General features: G+C 50.7%; 1 protein-coding gene across 4 annotated transcripts in view; it reads right to left on the reverse strand.

Annotated features, from left to right (window-relative positions):
- The window catches only part of TMEM266 (transmembrane protein 266), a 93112-nt gene that overhangs the window by 48061 nt on the left and 23675 nt on the right, over positions 1 to 21376 (reverse strand). The window contains exons 2-3 of one of the 4 annotated variants that reach the window (XM_049104337.1): positions 17220 to 17517; positions 13319 to 13550 (exon numbers count right to left, since the gene is read on the reverse strand). The exons of 1 other annotated variant lie outside the window; for it this stretch is intronic. The gene's annotated coding sequence lies outside the window, so the exon portion shown is untranslated. The remainder of the gene's footprint in view (positions 1 to 13318; positions 13551 to 17219; positions 17518 to 21376) is intronic. 2 more of the 4 variants (XM_049104338.1, XM_035708869.2) reach the window with 2 other exon arrangements.

Genomic DNA, 21376 nt, shown 5'->3' on the forward strand with positions numbered 1-21376 from the left:
TTTATTTTATTTTATTTTATTTTATTTTATTTTATTTTATTTTTGATTTTTTTTTGATTTTTTTTGTTTTTTTTGAGAATCTTTTTAAATTTATTTTTATTTTTAATTTTTTAAAAGATTTATTTATTTATGATAGACACAGAGAGAGAGAGAGGCAGAGACACAGGCAGAGGGAGAAGCAGGCTCCATGCAGGGAGCCCAACGCGGGACTCTATCCCAGGACCCCAGGGTCACGCCCTGGGCTGAAGGCAGGCACCAAACCGCTGAGCCACCCAGGGGTCCCCGAGAATCTTTTTTTAAATTCCCCAGGTATTTTTTTTTCTGACCTGCAACCACTCCTTTTGACTCTATTATACCAACGGTCCTCAAACTTTCCATCGCACCAGAATCACCTGGAAAACTACACGGCCCCCTCCGCAACCTGTGCAACTCAGTGTGTCTGAGGTGGGAGCCTGAGAATCCATAGTTTGAACAAATTCCCCAGGGATACTGGTTTGCTGATCCTCAAACCACATTCTGATCTGAGTCAGAACCTACTTGAAGTAAAGACGGCATTTTATCCCTATTTCGAGGCGGACTGGCTGCAAAGCTGCTGTGGTGGGGCTGTCAGCAGAATGCACCCCGGCCAGGCTGGAGGAGTCGGCGTATCCGTTGGGAATACTTTCCTTTGCACATAACAGAATATCTGACTAGCAGCAACTTGGGCAGTGAAGACTTTTATTAATTGTCTTCTGCAGGGGCAGCCCGGGTGGCCCAGCGGTTTAGCACCGACTTTGGCCCAGGGTGTGATCCTGGAGACCCAGGATCGAGTTCCACGTCGGGCTCCCTGCATGGAGTCTGCTTCTCCCTCTGCCTGCGTCTCTGTATCTCTCATGAATAAATAAATAAAATCTTAAAAAAAAAAAATCTTCTGCAGCAAGAAGCCTGGGGGCAGGGGCTCTAGGATATTACCAAGGACTCCAGCTGGTTTCATCCTTTCCCAGTCGTCCATGTGATGCATTACTCACACTCAGTGCTCTGGTTGCAGAATGGCTGCTGCAGCTCCGGCTTGCACACCAGCTCCCAAACAAGAAGAAAGAACCAACGTCCTTCTCCTCACAACGCTCTGATCTTTGATTCTGCAGGAATTTTCTTTTCTTTCCAAGTCCTCAAGCCAACCTCTCCTTGGGCAGAGCTGTTCCCGTGGGCACGTGGCGGCAGAGAAGCCTGGGACGGTGGGCACCAGGCCCAAAGAGTAAGGAGGGACGTGAGAGCCTCGTCCATCATGATTCGTCCCTCGGGGCTGCGCATATTGTTTCCAGAAGCAAGTCTCCGTGCTCTCGGCAAGTAAGAAGCGGGAAGGAGCTGCTGCAGGCGTGACCAGCTGGACGCCGAGCCCGGCTCGGGCGCCTCTAAGGGGTTCTGAGGCTCGGCTCACTACGTTCCCTGGATCTCCAGGGCTCTTTTACTTAGAAAGCACTGCATGCGGGAGGTTCCCTTTTGACGTCATGAAGCTCGCTGTAGGGCCTGTTGCTGGCGAGGAGCCACCGACACCGGCCTCCCTGTGGACATGATGCTCCACGCCCGCAGCACGAGAAGGTCGGTCCTTGCGCTGCAGGAGCAAGGTTCTGGGGAGCAACCCAGGATCATCCTTGTTGCCTTGACCCGCTAACGCCCTGCTCCCCTAACGAGCAACTAAAATGCAGACAATCAGTCACGTACCCAGGCCTTCTCCGGCTCCAACCTCCGGCCTACGACTACATTCTAAGCTACCAAATGACGGGCAGGGCCCCGGCTCTCCCTCTTGGTGTCCACGGCGTCCTCTGGATGCCTCTGAGCCTCTGACGGTCTACTGTTGGCTCCTCTCCGCTGAGTCACGCAGCCCAGCAATTACGTGCCCTCGAGTATGGAGAACGGCAAGTAAGAGGACACAAAACTAGACCTAATCATCCCAAATCACTGGGGTAGTCCGAGAGGGGAATCAAGAGGACCATCATCACAGTCTTATCATTCACCCTCAGTATTTTTTCTTTTCTTTTTCTTTTTTTTTGAACAAGCTTTCCTTTGAATTGAACGAGCCATGTCGCTGCTGGGACAAAGAATCCACCCACAGCCTCCTCACTCCTGGCTGGCCTGGATGGGAAGCGGACCACCTAGCGGGCACTCCGCACCCCCGGCATGATGCCCTTTCCCCCTGGAATTCTGCAGAGCTTCTGGGAAACTCTATTATCTAAGATTTTGGGAGGTGCCGACAGAGCTGGGGCTGTAATGTCTGTCCCCTCCCTCACCCCCTACCTTCCCTGCCTCCAGGATGGAGCTAATCTTTTTTTTTTTTTTTAAAGATTTTATTTATTTATTCATGAGAGAGAGGCAGAGACAGAGGCAGAAGGAGAAGCAGGCTCCACGCAGGGAGCCCGACATGGGACTCGATCCGGGGACTCCAGGATCACACCCTGGGCCGAAGGCAGGCACCCGGATCGAGCTAATCTTAAGCACACGCACCATGCTTTGCACATCTCCAAAACGATATTTTGCTTTATGTGATGTTGACTAAATATGTTAAGAACTCAGATGTAAATTAATTTTGCCGCCAAACTCAACAGGACACCAGGCCAGTGACCCTTCTTAGGTAAATGGAGGGGAGAAGTCCCCTCTCTTCAATACTTTCATTTATACCATAAATGGCGTGACCTAGAAGTGACCCCCCATTCCTTACCCTCCCCATGCCAGTGCCCCCTCTATTATGGGCTGAATGTTCTCATTCCACCTCAAGAGTCCCCTGTTGGATCCGAACCCCGATGTCATGGTACTAAGATGTAGGTCTTTGGCTACGTCATGGGGGTGAAGCCTTTGCGAATGGGGTTATTAGGACATGGCCATGTGAGGATTCGAGACACAGCTGACTGCAAACTAGGAAGACAGCTCTCCCCAGATACCAGATGGAGCCATCACCTTAATCCTGGGCTATCCTGCCTCCAGAGCTGAGACAAGCCCCCCGGTTGTGGTTGAAGCCCCCCAGTCCGTGATACCGTTACCGCAGCCTGAATGAACCAAGACGGTCTCCTGACTCTCACTGCCCTTTTACCCCGTCGCTGCGTTTGGCCATGTGACTTGCTTTGTTCACGTAGACTGGAGGCTGTGACAGCTACTTCTATGCATCACCTTGACACATAAAAGGATATTTAAACATTTCTGGGTATGTCTCTGAAAGTGTTTTGTTTTTTAAAGATTTTATTTATTTTAGAGAGAGAGAGTGGGGGGAAGGGGCAGAGGGAGAGGAACAGAACCCCCAGCAGAACCTGTGCCCAGCAGGGAGCCCAACACAGGGCTCAGTCCTATGACCCCAAGACTACCTGAGCAGAAACCAAGGTGCCCAGGTGCCCCTGTGAAGGGGTTTTGGATGAGATTAACATTTGTAAAGTAGGTAGCCCTCCCGATGTGGGTGGGCCGCGTGCAATCCGTTGATGATTTGAAGGCCTGAATAAAATACAAGGTTGAGGAAGAAAGGATTCTTTCTCTCTGCCTCGCTGTCTTTGAGCTGGGACATCAGTCTGCAGCCCTCAGGGTTAGACTCAGCCCTACACGACCAGCTCTCCGGCTAGACTTTGCAGCTTCCGTAATCACGTGAGTCAGTTCCTTAAGAGAAATTACTTTATTGAGCTTTTTTTTTTTTAAAGATTTTATTTATTTATTCATGAGAGACACAGAGGGGCAGAGACACAGGCAGAGGGAGAAGCAGGCTCCATGCAGGGAGCCTGATGTGGGACCCGATCCTGAGACCCCAGGATCATGCCATGAGCCAAAGGCAGGCGCTCAACCACCGAGCCACCCAGGAATCCCATATTGAGCTTTATATATATATATATATATCCTATTGGTTCTGTTTCTCTGCTGTACCCTAATATATCAGCAAGCATGAGGTGTGCTCACGGGGAGCAGCAGCTCATGGCCTCCTTTCTCGCACATCACTATGACGACAGACACCCGGGCTGGCCCGCTGCCGGGTGCCCAGTCGACCCAGTCGGGGCCAGCCAACAGCCAGCCTCCCCTCAGTCTGTGAGTGAGCTCCGTCAAGACCAGAAGAACCACCCAGCGGTGTCCAGCCTAAAGTGTCAACCCAGAGTCATGAGCTAAATTTAAAAAAAAAAAAATCATTATTCAGTTCTCTAATAACATCTTCCAAGTTCCAGGAACAATACTAAGCATCAACATTATCATGATGAATAAATGAGATGCAGTTATAGCACTCAAGACATTTGGGGGCTACTGATAGGACAGATGCAGAGACTGAAATTAAAATTCAAAAAGGTGAGAATAGGGCAGCCCCGGTAGCGCAGCGGTTTAGCGCCACCTGCAGCTGGGGTGTGATCCTGGAGACCCGGAATCGAGTCCCACGTCGGGCTCCCTGCATGGAGCCTGCTTCTCCCTCTGCCTGTCTGTCTCTCTCTCTGTCTCTATGAATGAATAAATAAATAAAAATCTTTTTTAAAAAAGGTGAGAATAATGGAACATTACAAGAGTGTTTTGAGAGCCGTAAACCTCTTTATAAATATAAGTAACTAATGATTCTTCGCATCGGCAGACACCATCCCCTCTTCCTTCAGCCATGAAAGGTTTAGTTTTTTTTCAGCCCACCGAGTTTTCAGGGTAGTTTATTCTGTGATATCACTAATAGAGACAAATGTCCACTGCAACACGTAAAAATGCAAAATGTATGTTTTTAAAGCACGAAATTTCCCTCCATCCTCCCTCTTAAGCTTTCACTTCTCAGCTGAGGTCCCTATGTTAACACCTTGCTGTAGAAATTCTTGCTCAGGATCCTGCAAGCATGTACTCACATCTATAGGCTAATTTTTGAGGGTTTGTGTTTAGCAAAATAAAACCAACTCTGCAATTTGCTTGTATCGCTTATCAATATACGATGGGCATCTTTTCTGGTCAGTAAAGAGATAACGATTTATACGTTTTTCTGATTTCTTAATTCATATATTTACACGCATGCACCTGTATGACTTTGCATAAATTGCTTGTCATGAAATCCAAGTTTTTAGTGGTGCCTGTTCCCCCTCATTCCCTGCCTTACTGCTGTCCTCCCCCGACAGATGCTTGTGCACATACACAATCCATTAAACCCCTATGTATCTTTCCTTACTGTTCTTTGTGTTTATATAATTATACAAATGGTTGTATGTTTTATTTAAAACTATATCATCAAAAAATAAAACTATATACCATTCATACTTATCTACTTTTTGCTTTTCTCACTCAATACCTGGTAGAGAAACCCCTTCTCCCAAGTCAACCAGAAAACTCAAATTCATTCCTTAATTAACGGCTGCACAAAAAAAAAAAAAAAAAAAATTAACGGCTGCACAATATTGCATGGTGTAGATGTGCCATAATTTAGTTAACAATTTGCTCACTGATGGGCGGTTTCTGATTTTTTTTTTTTTTAGGCCACTGCGAAAAATGCTACAGTAAATATCCTCGCATGCATTTCAATTCGTATTTATTTTCAATCGCATGGGACGGATTCTCAGTAGTGACATTAGTGGGCTGAAGAGTGTATCTTCAAAAATTTCAATAGTTAGAAAAAAAAATTCAATAGTTAGAACGAGATTGCTTTCCCAAGGACATAATAATGCACACTCCACCACAACTCTTTGAGGGAAGAGTCTTAATCCTTCACAAGCTGTCGAGGGCGGCGGTGAACCAGGAAAGTCCAAAAACTTGCTTAATTAAACCGTCTTCCCCAAGGAGACAAAGGTGAGAGCAAACCTACTAACACAGATCTTTATGCCCCAACATAGTTGACTTAGGGACCATCCTGTGACAGTGTTCCTATGTGTCATTTTAGCAACGGTCAATCCCCCGAGAACCCCACTTTCCTCCTTGTGCCATAAACCCTAACCATCCGAGGCGAGCCAATCAAATGCCTGGTTCTCGGTTCCCTCGGGGGCCCACCCCCTGCTTCTGCTTACAAGCTGGCCGAGGATGGGTTAACACATGGCGAGCTTAAGGTAGATACAGGAGACCAACTAAGTGTATTATCAAAGGAGAAAAATTTAAGGAAGAATCACTCTCTTTTTCACAACTTAAGTGTATCAGTATAGAGGATATGGCCCACTTATTTTTTCTCCTTTCCCCTTTATTCCCTTAAAAAAAAATAAGTGGCAAATATCAGAAAGGGAGACAGAACATGGGAGACTCCTAACTCTGGGAAACGAACTAGGGGTGGTGGAAGGGGAGGGGGGCGGGGGTGGGGGTGACTGGGTGACGGGCACTGGGGGGGGCACTTGACGGGATGAGCACTGGGTGTTATTCAGTATGTTGACAAATTGAACAACAATAAAAAATAAATTTATTATTAAAAAAAAAAAAAAAAGAGGATACGGCCCAGAGTATTACCAGAGACTGTCAGAAGGTGGCACCGGAACCTCCTCAAGTTGTCCCCTCCGCAGTCTGTGCCCTCCTGTCCTCACTCCTAGGGAGGTCAGGTCTCCTTTCACAAATCACAGTTCTTTGCACAATGACGGCGGTCAAAATGTGGGCCGGTGTCCCATTCGAACACCACCCCCGTGGCACGGTGCTCACTGGCACGAAGCCGGGGCTCTGGTTTAGGTCAGGACTCAGCGGGAAGTGATACCTCACTTTGGAGAACCCAGGTCTTTCTGGAAGCCTCCCCACTTCCAGCTATCTCTCCGTATGACGCCGCTCTGCAGAGGTGCTCCACGTACATCTCCTGGGATGCTGGGAAGATCTCACTTCCCTCTAAACAACTCTATTCTATTCTATTCTATTCTATTTTATTTTATTTTATTTTATTTTATTTTATTTTATATTAACAAATTTTATTTATTCATGAGAGACACACACACAGAGAGGCAGAGACACAGGCAAAGGGAGAAGCAGGCTCCATGCACCGGGAGCCCGACGTGGGATTTGATCCCGGGTCTCCAGGATCGCGCCCTGGGCCAAAGGCAGGCGCCAAACCGCTGCGCCACCCAGGGATCCCTAAACAACACTATTCTATTCTATTCTATTCTATTCTATTCTATTCTATTCTATTCTATTATTTTATATTAAAAAACAAATTTTATTTATTCATGAGAGACACACACACAGAGAGGCAGAGACACAGGCAGAGGGAGAAGCAGGCTCCTTGCAGGGAGCCCGACACGGGACTCGATCCCGGGTCCCCAGGATCACACCCCGGCCCAAGGCGGCGCTAACCCGCTGAGCCACCGGGGCTGCTCAACACTGTTTATTTTAAAAGGGTAGAGACTGGAGCAAATGCAAGCCAAGGCGCCTCCATGCCTTGACATAGTCAGGACCCCTCAGATAACAGGCATCTGTGGAGATCCCGAGAGTCCGAAGCTTGGTGCCCGGCGCTGGGATGCGGCACGGTCTCGGCCGCCCGCGCTCTCAGTGTCCAATCTTACCGGATCACAGGTTCCAGGGCAGCAGCACATGGATGACGACTGGAGGCGACAGGTGCCGGGCGGCAATGAGCGAAGGTGTGGCCAGAGTAGGGCAGGGGGAAGGTGGCGAGGGCTGCACACCGAAGGGGCGGCGGTTCTGCACGTGGAAGCTGCGGCCTGCCCTGCCCTGCTGGACGCCGACCTCGCCCGGGGCGGGAGTCCCGAGACAGCGGCAGCCTCCGGCCGAGGCCAGTGGTGTCCACCGGGGCCGTGGCTGCCTCGGGCCGGAGAACCACCCGAAGAGCTTGTCTGAAAGGCCATTCCTGGGCCACTCAGGTGACCCCGAGCGGGGAAGCCAGGACCTGGAGTGGCGCTGCCGTCCGGGTGACGGGCCACCTGCGAAAGCCCGGCCTGAGCAGCGTTCCCAGCCCCTCTTGGCTTTACCTTTACGTCCCTCCTTCAAGAACCACAGTCGGGGTCTCCCTAATTACAAGCACCCCTAGGCCTCCGCCCGTTCCAGTCCCTCCTCTCCCGCCGGTTCTCTGCGCACCGACCGCCACCCCAGCTTGTCTGCGCTCGGAAAATCCTCCGTCACCTCCAGAGGCTCCGGGCCTGCGTCCACTCCTCCAGCCTCCGAGGTCCTTCCTTCTCTGTCCTCAGCTCAGAAGGGAATACGGACTCTGTCACCGCGGTTGACATTCAGGCTCGGAGAGCGCAACCGAACAGTCCCAAGGTTCTTAGCGCAGAGCAGGCTGCAGGGACAGGGACGGGAACCTGGAAATTCCCTTAGTCGGAGCTGAGAGCCCAGTGTCGCCCCTGGGAGGACGCGGCTGGCCCAAGCTCGGGCACTGTCACGGGGTGTCACTTGGCCCCGGTTCGTGACCAAGCAGTACAGCCGGCGAGGAGTGTTTGCCGTGTCCTCCACACGCCGGTGTGTAAGCGCCATCGACGGGAGGAAGAAGGACCGCAGGCAGCGGAACCAGAGCTCGTGGATGGAAAAGGCTGCACAGCGCCACGCTGGGTCCCTGCACCGGGAACTGTTAGCCGAGCGCGAGCCCCGAAGACGGGGCTGGGGCGTTACTGTTAATGCGGAACATTTAAGCCATAAGAGGACAAACATGAATGGAAGCTAAGGGTCGGGCTGTCTGGGGAAGAAGGAGCCCAGAGCGCCTTGCACGGTCACGCCTCTGCCCCTGAATGCCTGGAAGAGCAAAGGGGAGGGAGAGGGAGCTCAGACGCCCGAGTCCCGAAGGGGCGATCGCACCCGGAGGGAGCCCGAGGATCACGACCAGCCACCCCGGGACTCCCGGAAGGGTGACGACGCCGTCGGGGGAGCCAGGAGGCCTCTCGGGGGCGCCGCCCAGGGCCGTGCAACCTTCTCCTTATGGGCCAGTGTCCCCGGCTGAGCGGGCCTCGGCTGTCCCGCAGTGTTCCTCGGGCCCAGGTCCTCAATGCTGTCGCCCCGCTCGGGCGTCCCCGCAGGCCCGGGCCACCCTTGAGGGTCCTCCTCCAGAGGGGCTCCTTGGGGGGAGCGGGCAGCGCCGGGGACCGAGGGCGTCCCCCGTCCACCTTCCAGGAATGGTGACGGAGCAGGCGCAAAGGCCGCTCGCGTGCAGTTTCGACAGGGTGGTCAAGTCTGCAGGTTGCTGAAGGGCCACGCGGTAATAGGTAATAGGTAATAGGGCACGTCTCAGCCCAGCAGCTGCACTCGCAGGAGGTCGGCTGTGGGGCATAAGCTACGAAATACACACACGCGCCTACGTAAGTCCCCGCACGTAGCAGACGCTCCCAAGATACTTGATACAGGAATCAGGAAACCAGAAGCTGAAATGTAAACGTGTGTCAGAGGAGCCTGGTTAAATAAACAAAATCCTGAAAAGGATGGACGTGGCCTGGAGCTGAGCGCGGGGAGGGGCCGCTCACAGAGGCAAGCGAGGGACCTCGGGATGATGGAAGCATTCCAGACCTTGATTTTGGTCGCAGGGTGCATTCAACACGAGTGCTTTTTATTGTTTGCAAATTATACATTGAACAATTTTTTTTTTTAAATGGATGAACTCTAGGGGATCCTTGGGTGGCTCAGCAGTTTAGCGCCCGCCTTCGGCCCAGGGTGCGATCCTGAAGTCCTGGGATCAAGTCCTGCGTCGGGCTCCTCGCATGGAACCTGCTTCTCCCTCTGCCTGTGTCTCTGTTCCTCTCTCTCTCTATGTCTATCATAAATAAATAAATAAATAAATAAATACATACATACATACATACATACATACATAAATAATCTTTAAAAAAATTACATAAATGGATGAACTCTGGAAACCAGTGAAAACTACTCTAATACAGAAAGTTGTTTGCCATTAATATTAATGGCATTAAACTAATAACATTAAATAAGGAAAGTGGGTTAAATAACATTAATGGCATTAAATTAATAACATGAAATAAGAAAAGTGGGTTATAAAATAATATACATGATAATCCCCATTTATGAAAAATACGCAGAAAATATGTGTGTGACAGAGTGAGGAATGAATGGGACTTTCCTATGGTCCTGGAGTCGCGTAGATGCCCTAAAGTTAAGGACAAACATGGTAGATGCTCACATTTTCTAAAGAAAGATGCCAGACCATCAATTGGGAACATACTAACAGATGGTCAAGCTGGTCTGGTAACAGCTCCCAACAGCCTGTAGCAGAGAAGGCTAGAAAAATTCATGCCAGACTCCCAGGGTGGCTGAGGCAGTGGGAGATGGGCAGGTGAGGACACAGGGCAGTGATGGGAGCAGCCTGTCCTCCACCACCAGCTAAGCAACAAGGTGGCACCAAGGTTCTTAGCGAAAATTAAACTCGATGGTTTAAGCAGAGCACGGATTTTTATTTTTTATTTATTTATTTATTATTTATTTATTTATTTATTTATTTATTTATTTATTTATTTATTTTGGGATTTCTAAAGGATACTTAATCCTGGCTGAGCCAGAGAGCAAGCGTCGAAACGACGTGGTTGGGATCACCGACCTGCCCCTGGCGCTGCTCCTGGGTATCCCTGATGCCATGGCACCACCCAAACATCCTGTCCTCCTGCTGTCCAATCCTCGGGCTCCCGGCCCCATCTCTGGCAGAGACGGCTCATACAGCTGCCTCCTGGCTCCGAGGGAGGCTACTACCTCACATGGTGGACTTAATTTGGGGTTTTCCCCAAATCTAGAAACGCCATTCAAAGGACGTGGGACGGTCACAGGTATAGAAAGTACCCTCTATTGTTATAGGTCTCCTATGGGCATGTCGGCCTAGAAGCCACCTAGGAAGGCTGCCCAGGGGCAGAGTGCCAAAGCAGGGGCTGGGAGCAGCCCCGAGAAGCTGGGCAGCATGTCCAGGGGAGGGTGCGTGCGACACCCCCCGCCCTGGCCCCGTAGGCAAGACCCGGGGGCCTTCGGAGAGCAGCCCGGGAGAAGGCGGGTCTGCAGGCGAGCCTGTGTTGCGGGTCCAGCTCTGGCGACTGGATGAGAGATTGCAGCTTTGATCTAGATGCCCTGTTTCCACGTCTGGAAAATGTGCCTGTCCTAAATCCTAGAGTGGTTAGAGAATCTGAGGCATCTTCCAACATTCACGACGGGTGATAAGAAGGGGAGACGACAGAATATGCTGGATAAGGGCATAAACCGATCATTTCCTATCAACCACCACTCACCTAAGAGGTCCGGAGAGCTCTTTTCCCAATTACTTCCCAATTACTGCTGCCAGTTAGACCCGGGGCGACAGGGAAGCAGTATTCTTGGGGAGAGTTCTCAAATCTCAGTGCTTTTTGTTCGTAAGCATCTTTTATTTTTAAAAAAGGACATTTCCATTAAAAAATAAAAATCTAGATCCGCTAGAACTTGAAAACACTGTGCTAAGTGAAAGCCAGCTACAAAAGGCCACGTAGTGTATGATTTTTCCATTTATAGGAAATATCCAGAACAGATAAATCTCTATTTAATAGTGGCTTTATTGGCAAATTATTATTTGCTTCAGAAAGCAAATTCATAAAAATAAATAAATAGACAAACAAACAAATAAATAAATAAATAAAATTAAAAAAAGAAAGCAAATTAGTGGTTTCCAGGGGCTGGAGGGACAGAAGAATGGGGAGTGACTGCTTGATGGGTACGGGGTTTCCTTTGGCTTATGAAATATTCTAGAACCAAACAGTAATGGTTGCGCGGCGGGGTAATTGTACTGAACGTCAAATGACGGTAAATTTCATGTTCTGTGTGTATTTCATAATTTTAAAAACTGGTAAAATGAAAACAAAAACCACTGGCAACAAACATGTAGATATAGTGACTGACAGGGAAACATGTCCACCATAAATTAGAAAAAGCAGGTTTTAAAACTATGCCCAGGGCAGCCCGGGTGGCTCAGCGGTTTAACGCTGCCTTCGGCCCAGGGTGTGGTCCTGGAGTCCCAGGATCGAGTCCCGTGGACCATACCATTCTGCATTCCCACAAAGAGTGAGAATTCCTGCTGCTCTGCATCTTCACCCGGGTTTGGTGTCATCAGTTTTCTGGGATTTTTCCATTCTCTTAGGTGTGTAGTGGTGTCTCGTTATTTTGCGATTCCTTCATGACATTATGACGTGTAGCAGTTTTTTTTTTTTTTTTTTTTTTTTTTTTGCGTAGCGTCTTTTCATATGCTTATTTGACATCTGTGTGACTCCTTTGGTGAGATATTTGCCCACTTTTTAATTGAGTTGTTTTATTATTGCGTTTTTAAGACAATAATTTGTATGATTATTATAATTATTATAAGACAATCTTTGTATAATCGTCTTTCAAATTGTATAATTTGAACACAAGTCCTCTATCAGATATGTGTTTTGCAATATCTTGCTTCTTGAGGACAGTGGGGAGTTTGTGGCTTGTCTTTTCATTATGTTTTTGTTTTGTTTTGTTTTTTTTTTGTTTTTACCTTTGGGAAGATAAGCACCACAGCCGACAGACACACTGGGCCATCTGAGACCTCCAGCATTTACCGGGCAAGTCTGTTTGGCACCCAGGCCTGTGGGCTTATCCTTGGCTCTGTGTGTGTGCTCAACTCACCGGCCTCAAACGAGTAACTGACTTTCAAATCAAAATAGAAAAACTTGCTATTGCCACTTCTGAAGTGTGCCAGGAAGTGTGTAATCACTGTTAAGCACGTGGAGTCTTTCAATTCATTTAATTATTACTGCCGCGTCTTTTTTGACCTTCATTCGTGCATTTGTTCAACAAATGTTAGAGCCCTTGGAGGAATGCGGTGCTGGGCACGGCTCCTTGCTTGCAAAGCAGCCTCACTGTCTCTGGCACCGCCCTGGGCCCACATAAGGACAGGAGCCCACGGCGTTCTCTCTCACCCATGGACTGAGTGCAGGATGGCTCAACGTGACCCGGGGGACTCACTGCCACTCCCACACTACAGCTTTCCCACCCCCATCCTCCCCTTGCCCTTCAGGTCTGCTACCTGCTGAGGTCTTTTAGTTCCAGCTTGGGGTCTACCCCACTCTGCCTCTGCTCCCAGGAGCACCTGGTGCAAAGACCCTCCCAGCTGGCCCAGCCCCAGGTAAATGTGCTTCCCGCAGCTCTGGTGGCCCTCAGGTGAGACTCCGAGGGAGACACACAGAAGACTAAGACATAGTCTTGCTTCCAACAGTCTACTTGGAGGAGGATGTTAACAGAGAGAATCTGCGGTGAGTGCCCCAGAATCCAGCAGGTCAGTAGAGTTACTGTCTCGGACGGAGACTCGTCTCACGATTTTGATTGTGATCCGTCCCCCTTAGCTTCCTCGCCTACAGCAAAGGCCTCTACATATCGGGATGGATTAGATCTGTTCCTCCCAGAGTGTGGTCCCTGGACCAGGCACAGCGTTGGTACCACCTGAGGGCTTATGAGGAATGCAGATTCTCACCTTGTCCCAGACCTGATGAATCCGAGATCCGTATCTTAAGCTTCCCAGGAGATCCGCAGGACACCACAGTTTGAAAAGTGTTGGGATGCATGATCTTTACATTCCCTTTCGGTTCTAAGCTTCTCAATCTGTTTCACTTTCTGACTGTGCCAGGAGGGCGGCTGCTGGGAGTTCCCTGGGAGGTGGCGACTGGCTGGGCCCGCAGAGGCCTTTGGTTTCTTTGGGCTGATCACTTCCACAACAGAAGGACACGAAACAGGAGTTACGCAGTGGAAACTAACAATGCAGGTTCTAGTCTCGACTTCCTTTTTTTTTTTTTTTTTATTTTATTTATTTGAGAGAGAGAGAGAGAGAGAGAGAGGAGCAGGAGAGACAGCGGTAGAAGGAGAGAGAGAATCTCAAGTGGACTCCACGCCAAGCACAGAGCCCAAGGTGAGGCTCGATCCCAGGACCCTGAGGTCATGACCTGAGCTAAAACCAAGGATTGGAGACTTAACTGACTGCACCACCCAGGGGCCCTTCCTCCCCAACTTTCCTCTTTTGAGGGATTTGAAGAGTCTTTTAAAAAAAACTTCCAGCTCAGGGGTCCCTGGGTGGCTCAGCAGTTTGGCACCTGCCTTTGGCCCAGGGCGTGACCCTGGAGACCCGGGATTGAGTCCCACATCAGGCTCCCTGCATGGAGCCTGCTTCTCCCTCCTCCTGTGTCTCTGCCTCTCTCTCTCTCTATGTCTATCATGAATAAATAAATAAATCTTTAAAAAAAACTTCCAGCTTAAATATTCTATTTTAAAGAAGGGCTTTGGACTCAGACCTAGGTTCAAACTTGAGCTTTGCAGCATACCAGCTGGGCACAGGCAACCTCTTCAGTCTCAGTTTCCTCACCTAGGAAATGGGGGTAACAGGCTGCCACGAGGACTAGCCCTGCTTCAGCAGGAGGACGCAGCGCGGTCCCTCAGACATTCTCCACGCGCCCCCCGTGAGCTGCAGACTCCAGGGCGCGGGCCTCCGGTCACACGTCGCTAGGAAAGGGTACGCTGGACGTTGAAAACCGACTACGAGTAAACTAATTCTTTATATCACCGGTTGAAATGATATTCTAGATATTACTGGTTAAATAAAATATGTTAAAATCAGTCCCATCAGTTTCTCTTTTACGTTTCTAACTGTGCTCCTAGAAATTTTAAGTCGCATACGTGGCTGATACTTTGCACAGGGGTGACCTTGAAGAGACCAAAGCGGGCTCCGCGGTCCTTGCTAGTTTACGCTGCGGTCAGGAGAATCACAGCCACAGGGAACCCCCCTGGGGGAGAACCGCAGCCCTACGAAGAAGGGGAAAGAAGGGGGGAGTCACACGGGTTGGGGTGGTCAAGGAAAGCTTTAAGGGGGAGGTCACTCTGGGTGCGGCATGGCCCGGCAGGGGGATGCACAGACTGTGCTGCGGTAATGGGAGGGTTTCTAATTGTCCCATCGTGTCCTGTACACGGCAGGTCCCTGATGATTATTCTCACCTGTGGGGATTCGGGGCAGGGGGGTGACACAGGGTCAGTATAAATACAGGCAGACACAGAGGGCCTGTTGTCAAGAGGCTGGTCCCACGGGCCGGGCCCGAGTATCTAGATGGGTGGACGCTCAGCTCGGGTGAGGCCTCCTCGATCTCCCTGAGCACCCAGGGCTCATGCCTCCCCGGTGCGACCGGCAAGACCAGCCGCTGACAAATACGTGAGAAGCGTCTGTGCCGTCCGCACCTTGGCTATAGGGATAATGGGGACGCGGCTCCTTGAGCAGGGGTTGCAAACGAAGGCCTGTGGGCCAAATCCAGCCACTGACTGTTTTTGTAAATGGAATTTTATTAGACCGTGGCCGGGCTTACTCTCCTATGTGCCGTCCGGCTGCCTTTGTGCCACAGTGGCACACGGGTGTGTGACGGGCACCGTATGGCCCGCGAAGCCTAGAATGTTTCCTCCCTGGTCTTTTACAGCAAGTGTCTGCTGACCCCAGCCTTAGAGCAACAGTCCTGCAAGCGAATAGTGACAAGGTGACATGATCGGGTTCTAGGAGAGGGCTGAGAAGAACGGGAGAGGGGTGCCGGAGGGGATTCCCAGGCCGTGCTTTGTAGGACCACGGGTTCATTGGGAAGGTGAGCCCGTAGGGAGTGGAGAGGACCCTCCAAGAAGGAACAACTGCACCTGCGACCACACAGAGGCCAACAGGGTTAACCCTAAGAGCTGGATCCGCCAAGAACAAAAGGCTCCAAGCAGATGCTTGGGGCGGCCCAGCAACCCTACTTCCAGCCCTAATCCCATCACCCTCTTTCCCAGGTGACTGCTTGACACCTTTTCCTCTCTCCTCACACCCCCGATACCTCCCGTCCTAAAAACATCCCTTACCACCGCCGGCCTCTCCTGAATACCCTTTTTTTTTTGTTCCTTCCCAGCACATTCATTTGAAAATATGTGCACGTGTGCGGCCTCTAATTCTGTCCTCCTCATTCTGTCCTTTTAAATCTACTTCACTTTCCCTCCACTTCCTCAAAACGGCTCTTGCTGAGTTCATCAACGCCCTCCTTAGCAACCCCCCCCCCCCCCCCCCCCGCTACTTCTCAGGCCTCAGCCTCCTGGGCACCTGGTGAACCCCCCACCCCCACCCCCCGGCACACTTTCCTTCCTCGTAGGTGGGAATCTGCTCCCTCCTGCATTTGCAGACTCCTCTCCCCATCTAATAAATGCACTTTTTGGGGTCCATGCCTCTGGGAATTTCACCCAATCTTGAGGCCTGTAAGCCTGGTCTACGGCACTTCCTGTGACAACGGCAGTGTACTGTCCGCTATCCTGTGTCGCGGCCCCGGCCACGTCTGGTCACTCGTAATGTGGATCGTGTGACTCCAGGCTGGTGGCTTCTAGGTCGGACAGGGCAGGTCGACTCGCCAGTGACCCACAAATACATCTTCATCCTCAAGCACTTGCCTTAATTCCAGACTCGTGGGCCCGACTGCATCCCAGACCTCTCCATCCCCCCCACGTCTCACCTGACCCACCTCCGCCTTTCTCTTCTGGGATATTGACCCTTCCATCCTTCCAGCTGCTCAGGCCAAAAAGCCTTAGAGAACTCCTAGACCCCCTACAGGCCCACACCCAGCTCTGCCCTCCAGGCACACCCCTGACTTCCCATCACCTCTCCCATCCTGGACCGAGCGCTGGTCCTCACTCCGCTGGGCTGCCCCTGCCCCCCACCTGCCCCCCCCCGCCCTCCACCTGCCCCCCACCTGCCTCCCCTGCCTCCGACCTGCCCTCCACACAGCAGATGCGGCCCTCCCCGCTCACTGCCTTTCCATCGCAGCCCGGGGCCGATGGCGTTGGAGGCTCCATACTCTGCCTCCTGCTGCCTCCCGCTTCCACCCCCCAGGCCACACCGACTTGGTTCTTCCAACACCCCAAGCACACCCCCACCTCTGGGCCTTTCCTGAGCCAGGGGCGCTCATGCCTCAGGTGTCCCATGGCTTGTCCCCTCACATCAGGCCTGCTCGGCCGCCACCTCACTGGCAAGGTCTCCCGGACCATGGGAAGCACACTCCTTCAAGAGCACACTCTGCCCACATTCCTCTCCTGTCTGCTTTACCCGTCTTCGCGGTACGTCCCGCCCTCTGTGCAGTAGAGATGATTGCTCATTAAGTATCTCCTCCATTAGAAGGGAGAGCTCCCCGGCAGTAGGGTGTGTGCTCATTTACTACTGAATCCCCAGCACCCAGAACAGGGGGTGCTCAGGGAGCATTTGCTGAATGAATGAATTTTAAGTGGAGGAGCCGGGAAGGTGAAGAGGCTAAGGGGCAGGTGGCTCACGGAGAGGCAAGGGACGCGATGCCGGGGCGTAGACACAGTGGGGTCACTGCAGGCCGCCCACTCACCTTGCGCCTCTGCCCAGGTGGTTTCTTCATCCTCCGGGTACTGCTGACGTCCCAACAGCCCCGTCCTCAGGCAGAGGGAGGAAGGCACCTCCCTGCTTCCATTTCAAGAGGCTGGACCTTTGTTTTGCCTCCAGGCTTTCTTTCTGGGCCGCCCGGGGGGCTCAGCGGTTGAGCATCTGCCTTCAGCCCAGGGCGTGACCCCGGGGTCCCAGGGTCGAGTCCCGCGTCGGGTTCCCTGCGTGGAGCCTCCTTCTCCCTCGGCCTGTGTCTCTGCCTCTCTCTCTGTATCTCTATGTCTCTAATGAATAAATAAATAAATTTTTTAAAAAAGTCTTTCTCTTTCCCTTCCTTCCTATAATCTCAGCCCATGTGGGGCTTGAACTCACAGCCCCGGATCAAGAGCCACGTGTCCCTCCAAAAGAACCAGCCGGCACCCCGGCAGCCGGGTGTTTGCTGTGCGAGTGGCCGGGGTAGTTCCCGAGTCCGCATCCGCAGAGGGTGAGGATGGTCCGGCCCCGCCGTCTGCCGTCCGCTGTCTGTGCCACCGCGGTGGGCAGCTGCTGGGGACGGGGGGGGGGGGGGCACCTGCCTCCGGGATGCTCCCCTCCCGCCAGCGGCCGCAGGTGAGCAGAGTCCGGGGCAGTGAACAGGTGCACGAGGGCGGTCTCCTCCGGGGGCAGTGAGGCCACCTCCCCAAGCAGCAGGACCTGCCTCTCCAGGATGCGAGGGAGCTACTGCGCAGAGGCACTGGGCACCTGCACGCCGGAGGAGCCACTGGACATCATCGGGGACCGGTCTGACCATCTCGCTTCTTAGGTGGAGAAAACGATGCTCAGGGGTGGGGACCTGCCCACGGTCACCTCAGGAGTCTGTGCCTGAGCCGGGACTGGAATGTGGTTCTGTCCGCTGCATCTGTCCCCAGTGTGGGCCGCCTGGGTCAACAGTGTCCCCTGGGCCCACCTGTCTTGGCCCCGCTTTCGGACCAGGCCCGGGGCACAGGCTGCACTGCCTCAGCCTGGGGAGGGGCTTCCTCCCAGGGCCTTAACCTCTGGGGCCCCTGCAGGGGTCTCACCCTGATCCTTGCACAGATGCTGGAAATTAGAGGCCGCAACACAGTTGTCATGGCAACTCTGAAGGGCTTTTGCAGCAGGCACTCCACTGCGGACATCCTTCAGCGAGGCGCTTTGCTAACAGCCACCAGCCACGCCGTCCCGGGAAAGCCACTACCCCCCCCCACCCCCCCCCCCCCCCCCCCCCCGCCTAGCTAGCCACCCGCACGTTAGTCACGGACGTCCAAAAAAGAACCTGCGCCAGCTTGCAGCGCTGCATCCAAAGTGTGGCCACTAAAGGAAAAATAGAAGCTCAAAACCATGTTCAGATAAAAATGCAGAAAGATTATAGGGGAAAAAAACCCCAAGCTAAGCGCTGAACATGTATTGCTTTGGTAATTAGAAAAAACAAAAAACAAAAAACCCCACAACAACAACAACAACAACCTAAGACTCTAAGCCGATACAGTTATTGCAATTTAGTTGTGGGCTTTCAAGGCTTTCCCACTCCCTGGCCTCAGTTTCCTTCTCTGTATAATGATAGGGCTGAACTTTGTGGTCTAGGTCTGCGTCAGCACTGTCGTTCTGTGATTTGGGTCTTTCTGGAGGGATGGGACGGTGTCCACCCCGCACTCTCCTCTCTTCCCATCCCGTTTCCCTGGCAGCAAACGACGACAGACACGTGGACATGAGTCAGCTACATGTCCCAAGTTCCCTGAGTTCAAGGGGACAGACACGGTCTGGCGTCAGCAGAAGCCGCTCTGCTTGTTTATCCAACATCCGAATATCCAGTTTATTCAACATTTATTGAGCACATACCATGGGCAGGGCACGGTGCCAAGGCTGTGGAAATAAGCCAGTGACGTATGACAGAGAGGCTGTCCTCAAGACATTTTCAGAGGCAACTGTAGCAAAGCCTCGTAGTAGGTTCTAAAGAGGGAAGGGACAAAGCCCCGTGGGAGCTCAGAGGATGGAGAGGCCATTTATAATGAAAGAATTTGGGATGCTTTAGGGGGAAACTCATATGGCCTCGAAATAGGGGTAGGATTTTTATTTTTATTTATTTACTTATTTTAAGATTTTATTCACTTAGAAAGAGGCAGAGACACAGGCAGAGGGAGAAGCAGGCTCCATGCAGGGAGCCCAACGTGAGACTCGATCCTGGGTCTCCAGGATCACGCCCTGGGCCGAAGGCAGACGCCCAACTGCTGAGCCACCCGGGCATCCCAGGGGTAGGATTTTTAAATGATGAAAGCAACCCACACACATAGTAAAAACAATTCAAATGGTTCAAAGGTATATACAAGGACAGAAAGTCAAGGTTTTCCCACCGGCCTCCCACCCTAGTCCTAATCTACAGAGGCAACCATCCCAGGTTATTATTTTATTTTATTTTATTTTATTTTATTTTATTTTATTTTTTTTTATTTTATTTTATTTATTTTATTTTATTTTATTTTATTTTTTTTATTTATTTTTATTTTATTTTATTTTATTTATTTTATATATTTTTTCACCCCAGGTTATTTTAAAGAATACACCTCCACATCCTGCCTGTTGCCTCAGCGTGGGTTGGCACACCGTGCCCCTCGGGGTGTGTGGTGAGGCCCTGGCACTGGGGCACTTCCGTCTGCCGCTCCCAGGGAGGCAGAGCCGTGGGAGGCAGACGCAGGCCCTGGGCAGAGCTGCGGGTACCAACCTCGGTGCTTCCGCTCTGTAGCTGCCCGACTTTGGGCAGGTCACCCCACACACACCCTCCCCCACACTTAAGTGTCCTTATCTGGAAAATGTGCATTAAAATAGCACCTACCTCGAAGAGGTGGCATTGGTATGAATTCAATAACCTACAAAAAGGCTTAGGATGGGGACTGGGACGTGACCGGGATTCCAGAAACAGCAGCTCCCGTACCGTTCACATCCTTCCCAACAAGCCAACTTTGATCGGCTGCACCAATACTTTTTTTTTTTTTTTAACACGTCAAGGTTTAAATACTTTAGATTCTGTTTTCAAGCTATGGGAAGCTTTGCATGCTTTGCAGATTGCTCATAAATTGAATTTGAAACTTCAAAAGACCAGTAAGCAGCATGTATGTTTGTGCTTCTATCGACTATATATTCTATAGAATCAGGCAGTGTGAATAAATCGTGGCAGAAAGGGATAGGATACTATTTCATTAAACCCAGATTGCTGGATGGCAATGTTCAAATACATGGGTTTCTTTTTCTTTTTCTTTTCTTTTTTTTTTTTAATACTCCAATTGCTCAAAATCATGCTATATTTTGATTTGCTTCATATTTGGTCCAGACTCCTTCCACAGCTTTTTCTTTATCCTTCAGAAGTTTCTCATTGCATTTTTTTCTTACAGGAAGTAGAGATATATGTTCTCTTTATCCCATGGTAACTGCAACCAGATCGCTAATTTTCCTGTTAAACGGTCAATTTGGGACACATCACTCTGTGGACCTGCTGCAGGACTGTCATTCTGGCTTGGCTACATTTCAGGCTCTCCTGTCCCATGTCTGCTACTTTGTTGCATCCCTTTTATTTTTGCTGGAGCATGTCCTCAAGTAATTTTCTCAATAAAATTGTGTGGAAAGGAAACTTATTGAGTCTTTACCTGTCGGAATGTGAGATTATCTTACATTATCCTTTCTCTAGAAATTCCCCTCCTGCTTCAACACAGTGGTCCCCACCTTTGGCCTCCACTAGAGCGGTTTTGCTGTTAGCCAGTGACCTCCCACTCACCACGGACACTTTTAACCCTACGCCTTTCTGTAGAGTTTGAAACTGTTGATGACCGTCTGGTTCTTAGAGTTCTATGTTCTTTTGCTTTGGGGGACACTATGTATTCTTTATTTTTTTCCCTCTCTTTCTCCTTTTATTTCCTTTTTCTTAAATAATAAATTTATTTTTTATTGGTGTTCAATTTGCCAACATACAGAATAACACCCAGTGCTCATCCCGTCAAGTGCCCCTCTTTCTCCTTTTATTTCCTTGGAGGTTTTTTTTCTCCTCTTCATAACCCTTCAAAACTGATATTTTTTGGTGTCCCATCTCTGCCCACTGATGGTCTTTCTCTGCATGAGCTTTCTGAAACAGCTCATCTA

Source organism: Canis lupus, chromosome 30 (assembly GCF_003254725.2).
Source record: "Canis lupus dingo isolate Sandy chromosome 30, ASM325472v2, whole genome shotgun sequence".
NCBI classification, from domain to species: Eukaryota; Metazoa; Chordata; class Mammalia; order Carnivora; family Canidae; genus Canis; species Canis lupus.